The sequence below is a fragment of the Eucalyptus grandis genome, chromosome 2 (genome assembly GCF_016545825.1).
Source record: "Eucalyptus grandis isolate ANBG69807.140 chromosome 2, ASM1654582v1, whole genome shotgun sequence".
Lineage (NCBI taxonomy): Eukaryota > Viridiplantae > Streptophyta > Magnoliopsida > Myrtales > Myrtaceae > Eucalyptus > Eucalyptus grandis.
In genome coordinates this window covers 45,960,758-45,969,504 of record NC_052613.1, presented here as the reverse complement: position 1 = coordinate 45,969,504, position 8,747 = coordinate 45,960,758, and positions in this window count along the sequence as shown.

Genomic DNA, 8,747 nt, shown 5'->3' with positions numbered 1-8,747 from the left:
TCATGGTCAACTAGATCATATGGAAGAAATATCATGCACAAGGAAGGAATACCTCGTCCGAGGGAAGGGCCTTCCCAAGAGTGAAGCGAGTTGGGAACCCTCTAAGGGCTTGTGGCAGTTCAAGAAGCACGTCGAAGACTTCCATGCCACAGACGTGACGAGGGCGTTGCTAGAATAGGTGGGGGAGAATGACACGGCTCACAGATGGAGCATGATCCAAGACCGTTCATGATCGGCCGTGTCACACACAAAGGACTACCCGAGAATAGCCCACGGTTGACCCACGATCAACCCATGAGCAGAACAAGCGAAAGGCCCATGTGACATCCCGATTTTCCAATTCTATTTTCAATAAATTGAGACGGGCATCTCGTTGGCACGCATATAGTTCTTTTCCTTGAGTCGGCCACTCATATGAAAACTAATCTATCAGGTGAAGCCGTTAAGAGATTTTAATGCATCAGACTCGAGAATTTGACCAGGAAGCGACCTTTTGACCTAGCTAATCTGCAAGGGTCATTACGGCATAATTAAAAATCGATTAGAGATCGGAGATAGGTCGACTCGACAGAGGCATGTGATTAAGTGTGGGTGATTCCACCAGATCACACAATTTTTATCGATCGACACTGGACCGACTTTTCTGTCGATTGGGTATCTTATGTCCGTATTTGAAACCTTGAGATTACCCCGACAACCGAGAGTCACCAATGTGTCAAAGATGTACATTGTGGCTTGATCGACCACAGGTCAAATGCATGAAAATTTCTAAAAGCTACCCGGTAGATTAGGACGCGCTAATATTGTGCTAAAGTGAAATTAACCGTGAAATTGAGATCGAATTCAGAAATTGGAAGTTAGGGTGTGTCACAAATCATTTTAGGAATATTAACTCATCTTTAGAAGATTTTCATGTAATCAAAATTTTTCAGCAATTAAATCAGAGAATGGCTAGTTTGGCTCGAGAAATTAGTAGGCTCGTCTTTGGTCACGCTTTTAGGACTTAAGTTGGTTTTATGGACAAGTGAAGATGTGAATTGAAATGTGGTGACATTTGATTAATTTTATGGACTTCAATTTGATTCAATTGGAAGAGAATAAAGTGGAATTGAAGAATTTGTTGTACAAGATTTTATGCCTTGGTGGAAAATAAAATTAAACCCATTGGAAGAGGTTGTGGAGGATTGGGTAAGTGGAATGTGATGTCATCTTAAGTCATGGTGGGCCATTTTTGTTGGATTAAAGAAAGATAAAAAGAAAAGAAATGGCCCCCCTTCCTTCTCTCTCCTCCCTCCCTCTCTCTCGTCGCCTCTCTCCTCCATCTCCATGGTGCGAAGACCAGAAAAATGCAGAGAAGAAGCTAGAGCAGCCATGGCCATCACACGTTGCGAGCCGGAGCTCCTCGCCGTCGCAGCTCGCCAGCGAGGCGAGCGCGACCGATGCCGCCGTTCGACCGCACGCATCGCTCGCGCTCGCCTCACCGGCTAGCCCGCCATTCGGTCATCTGTAGCCCGAGTTTCCAACCTTCGTCCGCTGCTTGTCACCGTCCCTTGGAGCCTCCATCGCCGCCATTCGTCGTCGCCAACCACCACCGAAGCTGCCGTCGTCCATCCCTGCCGGTTTCGCGCCCGAACCGCCGCCGTGCATCCTCCGTCGGCCTCAAACAGGAGCTGGTTTTAGTGGGTATCTCAGCCCAATTTTGGGCCGTTTTGGCCAGCTTCCTGACCCCGGACACTTGGCCCGCTTTGAAGAAAGTTGTTCCCCTCGGCATCCCTGTCGTTTTGGTCCGCTCGGCTCGCTAATCCGGTGAGTTTAGCTCACTAAATCTTGATTAGACGGTTAATGATGCCCTAAGTGTACTTAGTCTAAGTTAAGTAAGCTTAGGTGGTTAGTTTAGTTTATTTAATTGTGATTTAGATTAAGATGTTTGTTTAATTTAAAGCATGTTTAATTAAAGGCTAAGAGAATTTATTTAATAATAAACCTTGATGGGACATAATAGGGTTTTATTTTTTATTTACTTAAATGTTTCGAAATTCTTGAATTTTTAATAATATATTATATTATTAAAAATAATATTATTTAAAAAAAACTATTATTTTTGACCCCGATTGCTTAGAATTTCATGCCGATCGATCGCTTTGTATATTTATAATTTGAATTTGATGATTGATTATGGCAAATGGAGTGTGATTGCGATAAATAGGGATTCTTTTTATAAAATCCCAAGTGTCAAAATTTGATGGAAGAACGACCATATTTGACCACCTATTAAAGGTTGTGCCCAGTGGGGCTGTGATTGACCACCTATTAGAGGTCATGCCTGATAGGGCCGTGCTTAACCACCTATTAGAGGTCATGCCCAATAGGGCCGTAATTGACCACCTATTAGAGGTCGTGCCCATCGGGCCGAGATCTACTACCTAATTAAAGGTCGTGCCGAGTGGGGCCGTGATTGCCACTGGTTGTTAAACCTTCCTATAGGGTTGTGATTGGAAGCAACGATTGATTTACTAGAATGACATGTAATCGGCCGAGTCGATTGATCGCTGAGACGATCCAAGTGGTTGAATTGTTCTGATAATGTGATTGTGCCACGGTTGTTTGGTTATCATAATTGCACGTGGTTGAATTATATAAACAGTGCTAACCTGCAGATGAAGACTAATGCGAGGTAAGTCTTCTTGATGTTGTGGCTATGCCACTTTAGGGCGTATTTACTTTCTAATAAGGGTTTAGGAGAGTTGAACTTGCTGAGATAATATCTCATCCTAGTTGTGGGATTAAAATTTCAGGTCCCTGGTGGACGAAGCGGCTAGATAGCTTTGGTTGACCTTGAGGAGTTGCAGAGATGAAGTCACGAGGATTGGAGAACGTGTCCGACTTGTAGGTCGTAGGACAATTCATTTTTAAGAGCCGGTCTTTTGTAGACTTTTGGCTATAGGCCTTTGTTTGTAAGTCCATTGGTTTATAAGTGATTGGTTGTGGTTTAACTTCTTGCTTTTCTATCCCGTATTTCATTGTCATGGGTTTTATAATACGTTTCGCTTGCGCAATGATAAATGGATGGGGTCGGCGACACTACTTGGGAATGTCGCATTTGCATGACCATGGTGGGATGTTGGCGCGCTCAAGATTCGGGGCGTGACAGCCCATGCGCAATCCATGAGCGAGCTGTGAACAATGTTCGGACAGCGCACGAGCAGCCCGTGACCATTCGGCCAATCGGGTGTCAGACGAACCTGCAACCCTGATCTTGCTTCTGACACTCACCGATGGTCTGCCCAAGGCCTGACATGCGCGACCCATGGTCTTCCCAAGGGCCTACCGTGTATAGCCATCGAGTAGCCTAAGAGTAGCCTTGTAATGATGATACGGATTTGTAATACACCGTTAGATCGGACACGGCCCACGGACGAAGCATGATCCAAGACCGTTCGTGATCGGTCGGGTCACGCACAAAGGGCTACCCGAGAACAGCCCACGGTCGACCCACGATCAACCCATGAGTAGAATAAGCGAAAGGCCCATGCAAAATCCATGAGTGACCCGTGAACGATGTTCAGCCAGCCCACGAGCAGCCTGTGACCGTTTGGCTGATCGCGTGTCAGACGGACCTGCAAACTTGATCTTGCTTTTGACACTCACCCATGGTCCGCCCAAGGCCTAACGTGCGCGACCCATGGTCTTCCCAAGGGCCTACTGTGTACAGCCATCGAGTAGTCTTGTAATGATGATACGGATTTGTAATACACCATTAGATTGGAGGGATGATCAATGGTTGAGATACGACCCACTCTTGTATAAATAGGGATCCCTCTCCCACTTTGTAATAAGTTCATTCACAAGCAAATACACTCTCTTTGCTCATCCGACTCTTGTGTTCAAGTGTGTGTGTGCGTAAGGCTGACTTGGGATCACCGATCCTAAGGCCGCATGGTGTTTGATCAACTGAAATTGATCGACCCGTGACAAGTATCCATGTTAATTGCCGGTTGTGCCATGTAACACATATCTTTTTAGTGCCTCTAATGGAAAAGAGAAGAAGATAGGATTATAATAAAACAATATTCAATTATTTGATTGGTTAGAATTAACGGTCCTGGTGTCATTTTTTTTTTTTAAACATAAACAATGGCCCAAGATGTAATCAAGGAGTTGGTGAACCACTAAGAGTTGCCCCAGTGGGGAGGTGGGGGGGCTCGAACTCCCCACCTTCTAGGGGGTTGAGGGTAGAGACGTTTAGTTTTAGACATGGATTTCAATTTCCATGTTCTGCAAAGAGGTAAAATAAAAGTCTGAGAATAAGTTGAGAGTTAGAGAGGAACATATAAAAAGAAGAAAAATCAAGAGGTCGGTGGAGTGATAAGGGCATGGGCTTGTGGGTGATCAATCTCAAGCTCGAGTCCCTCAACCCTCCACTTTACAATATCCTTGACTTGGAGGCTAGTCTATGGGACTGGGTTAGTTCTCCGTTGGTGCCTGGCTGGACCCTCATAGTGCGGCCGATGCAGGAGTCTACGTCATCAAAAATAAAAAAATAAAAAGGCACAACATGTAACCAAGAGGTAAGATGTGGCGTATGGTGGTTGGTTGTGCTAGTGCTACTTGTCCTGGGCTCCAATTTGGCGCCTTCTCTATTTTCCTTGGTTTTGTTGTTCTGTTTTTCTTTTTGGTGGTCTGAAGCTTTATTGTTCAGGTGATTTAAAAATCATATAAAGGCAAATTGAAGGTACTATGACGGCACCAATGGCATGTGTTGCCTATTAAACCGAATGTTGTATGATACTGAAGTAGTGTCGCCCTGTCTTCTAGGCAAGCAAATCCCTTGAAAAGTTATGCGCAAAGTTTTGAGAAAAGATAATGCAATGCATTTTGGACGTTTCAATTAGGATATTTGTAGGATAGTGATCACCTTTTTTCGCGTCGTTAGGGTACTAAACCTAACACAATCATTCTATTTATTACACGCCATTTTTACTAAAAAAGTTCCATATATGAATTTTATAAGTGCTATGAAATTAGCGTGTGTTTCGATTTTAATAATTGATAAAGCGTGCAAACATGACAGAGAATCTATAAACTTGCATGTAGGTAACTACATGGACTTTGTACCACTTTGTAGTTTTGCAGGCGTTAATGAGCGTCCTTGTGCTTCTTGTTAATTACAAACTAAAAATTTAAAACACATTATAGTGTCCGGCGTACTAATTATTCTTGAAAATTGTAGTCAGTATTGTGAAAGTAGAAAACTTTGAAAAGTGAAATCTTGTAGAAAATATGCTGAACGGAGGCCGTAATTTAAACATCCACTTCAAATTCACCGTGTGAGTTCGTAAGCTTTCCTCGCTTGCCCAATCTGATTTGACGATATAAACGAGACATCCAACGAAACCAAAAATATTGAGTGAGAGCTAAAGGTAGCTAGGGTTTCTGAGTGATAGAATGGTACTACGTGGATTCCTCTGGATCTAACCAAACTCAATTTAATACATGTTCAGATTTCATTGCAAACATACCGAAATGTTGTACTTCCCGTATAGGTCACATTCCAAGAACTATGGTACTTGGCTCAATTGTGTTAGAGACTACAACTTATAAGCACGTGTGCCAAAATATGTTTTGTTAGTGATGAGGAAAAATAAATTGACATGTGGAGATTGATTTCTTCACGCTGAGCGCTCTTTATCTCTTCATATACCTTAGTGATGTTTTTAACCACTTGATTAGGATTATTAAAGTCATACAATCCCTGCCAGACAAGCTGCTTTTTTTCCCCCATAAGTTTAAAATGTTAGAAAATATCTAAACAATACATATAATCATATCATTCAACACTTCATCTCGAGTGTAAGGCGGTCCTTACACGCGCGTCATAGGCAAGATAAAAATGAGAAAGGATGAGTAGCGGGATTTGAATCATTGACCAGTGCTATAATACCATCTTAGACAAGCTGTCTTTCCTTAAAGTTTAAACCACTAAAAGTAGCCAAACAATGCACATAGCTTGACATTCCCACGCAAATCGGCTTAAATTTTCATCATCTGATATTAGTCGAAGTATCAAACCATCTCCGATCACACTAGGAACGACATAAAACAATGTGCTTCGAAGATTTAGAGCGGATCTTCTTCGATGATGGACAAGTCATCGTGTGGCCAGGCTTGGTCTAATATACAACTGGCATCAAATATCTCGAAATAGAGAAACCCGCCAAAGGTAATCGCGAATACATGCTTCCACAAATCTCTCACGCCCGAGCTCGGTTGGGTCCTCTATATCGTCTATAAAGAGAGGTAATCTGATATTCTCTCCCAACAGTGGCCCAAGAAGAGGGCTCCAGCCATCACAGCATCGCCCTCGTAATTGCCCGAAATCTCAATCCTCAGCATCAACGTTTTCCACAACATAAAGGCGCTAGTCTTTTCTTTTTTTTCTTCAGTTTTTCTTTTATCTCCAAATCCAATATATATAGAAATATAAGGTCTTTTTGACTAAATCAACAAAGTGGGGGACAGAAGTAGATATAGCTATCCAAACGTGTGAGATCTCTATCGCGGGAGAAAACGACAAAGTGAGCAAAGTCGATGTGATATCCGATTTTATGGACATATTTTGTCCAACGTACCCATGAATATCGTGCCAACATTATGAATCACTGACGCAATTATTGAGGACAGTTCACTAGCGACGTCCCCACGGGACAACTTTCCATGGAGCATCTAAAGATGATGAAGACCCCATGCATCCCGGGGATGCACACCAAAGTAGTGATCAGTCGCCCCCCTAAAGTCCTAAAGTATAAGGTTTCCTTCAACTTTCATTTTATATTAACCGCTGGAAAATGTAAATGTTCCTTATGTTCCGTCATAATATAATTAAGAGTATAATTAACCATCTAAACACGTTTCTGGGCATGTATCATTCACGGGACAATGATAACGAAAAAATGTTCGTTCACAGCCAATATAGATGATGTACAGTTACCCAATAAAGATCCGTAATGGAATTTGCAAAACTTGGGTAAATATTCATTATATGAAGTTAGGGCCGTGTTTCTTTTGAAGAAAATTTCACGATAAAGGAAAATTTTTGTCAAGAAATCATTTTTTAAGAATATGTTTTCCTTTTTAGGTTAGGAAATTCATTTTCTTAATTTTAATAAAGCATATTTCCTTGGACCATGCATGATTTTCTATTAACTAATCATTTTCAGCAAACCAAACTTGTGAATGTCTAGAAAACTAATTTGCAGAAATTCCCTTCACTCAGACAAACACACCCTAATGTTAACCAAATGTGCCGATGACAGCTATAACTATCGCAGTAATTGACCGCAGTCTTTCACAAGATATGACACTTAGGTGAAGTCTCACACTTTATTTTCATTTCTTCATTCCCCATTAGAGCAACATTTTCTTCATCTACGTGTATTGGTTAGTTTGCATCCATTTTGTTTAGGAAAGCATGATTCCACTAGGTTGATTTTAGGACTGGAACCTATAACTAACTATAGAACTGGAATTAGTTCTAGAAAATTAGGGTGCATTTGTTTGTGTTTTCATTCAAAAATTGTTCCGGGGAACAATTTTTTACCAGAAAGATATGTTTGGTAAACTTGTTCCAAGAATGAAAAATGAATAGAAACACATTTAGTAAATTTGTATTCTTTTTATGTTTCTTTTAATTTTTTAATATTTTTATTTTCTTTTTTTTTTTTCTTTTTCTTCTTTTGATCGGGCCGCCGGCCTCGACCATGGCTGGTGACCGGCCGATGAGGGCCGGCGGCCTCGCCCAACCATGGCGAGGCTCGGCCTCGCCTTGGCTAGGCGAGCTCGGGCTCACCCGGATCCATCGAGCCGGGCTCGCCCGGCCACCGGCGAGGCTCGGCCTCACCGAATTTGGGTGAGCCCGAGCTTGCCGAGCCTCACCCCGCACCGGCAACACTCAGCCTTGTCGGGGGCCGGCGACCCTCCAGCAAGGTTGCCGGCCAAAGAAAAAAGATGAAGAAAAGAAGAAGAAAAGTGCTTCTTGTTTTTTTGTTCTTTCAATTTTTCAAAAAGTGTTTCTGGAAAAAAAAAAAAAACAACTTTTTTTTTTCTTATTTCTGTTCTAATTTTGTTCCCAAAACATAAAAACATAAAATCTGTTCATGAACAAAAAAAAAAAAAGGAAACACAAACATGCAAGCCGTTAGTAACACAAAATCAGGAACTGAACAAATAGGGCCCTACCCCTTTATTTTTATATTGAAAATTGAATTGAATTATAAACTATAACTATTAAATCTGAGTCTAAACTAAACAAAGCAATAGAAACTTTTCCAAACAAACTAAAGCGACTGACAAAAAATTATTAAAAGGTGGCTCATCCATGACAAAGCAGTGAATTTTGAGTCGGAAAATAGACTCAAAACCGAAACCGATGGCACCGCGACACATTGAATAAGCTTTCTAATAAGTATTTATAGTGTTCATAACTTCATCCATATCAAAAGTTATGCCCTGTCAACATTCAGATATCGCTACTGCTCGCCTCTGTTTCTATCAAATTTTCATTTGAGTATCAGATAATCAGAACTGCAGAAGCAATTGGCAAATATTCTATAAAATGAATTTTTTCTTCTTTATTTTTTTAAGAAGAAAACCTAGAAAAAATTCAAAGAACGGTTCTATTCTACTCTCATGAGAGCATGAATGTTCGGTTCTAGGGTCGAACCACTTGTCGAAAGGCTGAATCCGAGAAC